Here is a 3,510-nt window from a genome sequence, read left to right as displayed (position 1 = left end):
TTTCTACATTTTATCCTTTTTCTAAATTTTGTGTTTAAAAGTAAAATTATATTTTTAGGGATCAAAAATTGGAAAATAATCGTTTCAATAAGAGAAACAATTTATTCTAAAAAATGTGGTATTGGGCCAATTGTGCAAAATTTAGAAATATAAAAAAGGGCCCAAAATATAGTCAAAGTCTTGATCAAAACTCATTACTCGGTCAAGCCTGGACCATTGACCCACCACTCAGCGTGGGTAACCATGCGCTCAGTGTGGGTACCATGCGCTCAGGGTGGGGGACCATGCGCTTAGCGCAGGTCTGACCAGGCCAGTACCTTGGAACCAAAAAAATCCTCAAAAGAGGAGTTTTTTCTTAAATTTTTGACTGAAATTCTTGACCAAGAACCTTGACCAAGGACTTCCAACTCCTATATAAACACCCATTCTTGAAACATAAGCATCAAGCAACATTTTCTCCTTAACTCAAAAAGCTCTTTCTCTTAAAAATTTCAAATTCTCTCTTCACTTTCATCATGAATTTTTGAAGTTCATCAAGGTGAGGAAAGGAAGTCTCAAGAGAGAGTAACAACTCCAAATTTGTCTCCAATGATGCTAAAGAAAAGTTCAAAGAAATCACACTAAAAAATGTTATAACTTTGGAAAGAATTGTTAACTTGAGTGATGATGACTTTGGAGGTTTTCTCTTCATCATAGAAAATTATGGGTGGCAAAAAATTGCTCAACCAAAGAAAATGTTTTCTTTGGATGTAGTCACACAACTTTTTGCCAACTCAATCACTTCAAGTGAGGCAAGGAGAAATCGTTACACTTAGGTAAATGGAACTAAAGTTTTTTATAGCAAGCAAGTAATCAATGAATACTTGGGTAACCCATGGAAGGCAACAAGTGATGATCATGACTTGTGCGATTTTCAAATAAAGCTCAAAGCATCCTCTTTGGGTTAAGAAGAAAGTAATGAAGAAGAGTATGTTAGGAAAAGTCAATGTTTGGAGGACTTGGAGCTCAACATGTTTGGGCCCATTTTCAAATTTTGCATGACTCAACAAACCCAAATATGGGCAAGCTTCATACTCTCCAACATATGGCCTTCCTTACATGTTTCGGACATCCCTCTTCCTAAAGCAAAGCTAATTATCTCCATCTATGATGAAGACTCCATTGATATTGTTGCAGTAATCTCAGATGCTATTTGGGATTGCATCAACAAAGGTATCCCTTCAATTATTCTTCCATCTTTTATAACTGACTTATGCAAATTTTAAAATGTTCCTGAACCCTACAACGAAAAGATGGCCCTCAAAACCGAAATCAACCATGCTTATGTCACCAAACATTGCAAATAAAATTCCCTTTCCCAAGCTCAATCCGAGCTTAAAAAGAATTTTGGTGACCTAAACCCAAAGCAACCTAGTGAATTTGGGAGGACCATGAGTTCTAAGGTAGATGCCATAATGAAGGAACAACAAATGCAAAATTCACAACAAAAGGCAATCTACCATGGGATTAAAGACATATACAAAAGTTTATCTACAAAAGTTTGCATAGTATTTTTGGGAAGAAACGTGATTTCAAGGGAGGATCCTATGACGAATTTGTAGCAATGACAAAATGGCCCGAGGGGAGATCTCAATATACAAGTGAAGAAGAAGAAAGGGACAATGATGAAGAATGAGAAAAATCCCTTCCGGTGGTTTCGTTCCCTAAAAATCTCAAAATTTCATATTTTGTTGCATTTTATTTATGTCATTTCTAAATTATGTTTTTAATTTATGTTGTCTGCAATTAACTTTAATAGAGTGTCTTTTTTATTAAGTCATGATTTTTAGTTTAAGTTCAATGAAATTTTTAAATCACATCAAGTAAAGCCCAAAAAGTTTTAAGGCATGAGGACTAACCTTCATTAAAAAGAGGGGGACGAGACTTGATGTAATTTAAAAAAATTCTTTTTTTTACTAGATTGTGTAAATATGTAAAAAGTAAATTTGTTTGTTAAAAAAAACTCCAAAATTCAAAACCGAAAAAAAAATGGCTAAAACAAATTTTTTGAAGCATAATCACATGATTAGAAATGTTAAGCATACTTTAAATTAAGCTTTGATTGAGAAAAATGAGATGTATGCTAAAAAATTTGTGAAAAAGTCTCATAATGTCATAACTTGAAAAACAAATTGCAAATTGAAAATCAATTTTATGTAACAAGATCTTTGCAAATATTTTTGTATTAAAAAGTGCGAATCCCAACCTTGTGAGGGAGTGTAAGCCAAACACAATAATTATGTGATCCTAGTGAAAAACTTTTTGATTTTTCACAATTGATTTTGTTTGAATCTTTCTTTACTTGGTTGCACACAATTTGATAGGATATGATCAAGGCAAGTTCTTTCAATTAGAATGATCCACTTGACCAAAAATGACCAACCAAAAATAGGATTATCCTTTGTTAACCCCTTTGGGCCTTAAAATAAAATTTTATTTTCAAATTCAACCCTTGAGCCTAATATGGGAAAACAAAAATAATCTCCTATACTTTTCTAAGTAAAGAGAGAGCATTTGTAAAATTCAAGGTTGATGGAAGAAATTAAGTTGGGGGGAATGGTTGGCCAAGTAACAAAGTGTTCAAGGAAAAATTCTCAATCTCTTTACAAGTCAAAAAGTAAAGAAAATCCAAAATTAAAAAAGGAGTGAAAAGAGATTGAGAAAATTAAAGAGAAGTACACAAAAAAGGTCAAGAAAAAGAATGAGGGAAGGAAAAATGGAAAAAAGTTGAAAGGAGTAGATGTTTTTAATGAAAAATTAATTTTTGCTCTCTTTTGAACTTTGAAAGTATCTTTGAATATCTTGAAAAACCAATTTCCTTTGATAGCCAAGTCTCGTTACAACCTAAATAAGACCTTAGTGATTCTTTAAAAATTTGTGCAATCCAAGTAAGTGTTAAGATGAAAAACAAAATTAAATTCTTGCAAATCAAACAAGTTGAGTTTTGAGTGAAACACTTACCCCATTTAGTTCCATTCTTGAACCGTGTGTGAAATGCATCTCTTTGATTGATAACATTTTTAATAAGTGAATTCCTAAATGAGTTTTTGAAAAGATGTGTTCAATTCTTAGTTTGAAGCATTATGAGTCAAAGTCACATAATCATAAACACATGAAATCTATTTTTGACATGCTTATACATTTTGAAATCATGTTGATCATCATCATCATCACTTTTTAGCCAAATTTATTTTTCGGATAAATTTCACCTTTTGTTTGAGGACAAACAAAGTTCTAAGTAGGGGGGGAGTTTGATAAGTGTCAAACATACCTAAAAATCATACACTTTTATGGCACTTATGTTAAAATATCACAATAAAAACCAACTTAAAACAATACTTTTTGTATAAAATATCACAATTTGGTATATTTGTGTTTGTATTGCCTTTTTATGTATTTTGTATGAAATAAAATGAAGAAAAGAAGAGAAAAGATTCATGGTCAAAAAGCAACAAAAGTCAAGAAAACCAA

Source organism: Lupinus angustifolius, chromosome LG09, assembly GCF_001865875.1.
Source record: "Lupinus angustifolius cultivar Tanjil chromosome LG09, LupAngTanjil_v1.0, whole genome shotgun sequence".
NCBI classification, from domain to species: Eukaryota; Viridiplantae; Streptophyta; class Magnoliopsida; order Fabales; family Fabaceae; genus Lupinus; species Lupinus angustifolius.
Note: the sequence above shows the minus strand (reverse complement) of the source record.